The sequence below is a fragment of the Phaethon lepturus genome, unplaced genomic scaffold (genome assembly GCF_000687285.1).
Source record: "Phaethon lepturus isolate BGI_N335 unplaced genomic scaffold, ASM68728v1 scaffold7321, whole genome shotgun sequence".
Taxonomy (NCBI): Eukaryota; Metazoa; Chordata; class Aves; order Phaethontiformes; family Phaethontidae; genus Phaethon; species Phaethon lepturus.
This window is the reverse complement of record NW_010516881.1, coordinates 267-531: the sequence shown is the minus strand read 5'-3', so window position 1 is coordinate 531 and position 265 is coordinate 267.

Here is a 265-nt window from a genome sequence, read left to right as displayed (position 1 = left end):
CCCCCCCGCTTCCCGGCTTCGGGAGGGGAGCCGCCAGCTCTCCTTACGGTGACCCGCACCGACTGCTCGCAGCCTCCCCGGGCACGGCTCGGGAAGCACAGCATTCCTCCCCAATTTCCAGGCTCTTTCCCCCAGGAGCCATCGCAGCCCCAGCTTCGTCACCATCAATGATTTCGGCCCCACGCGGGGGTGTGGACACGTACTCCACGTGGACACGTGAGTATCCCCTGCAAGCACCCATGGGTGCAACCATCAGCCCGGCAGG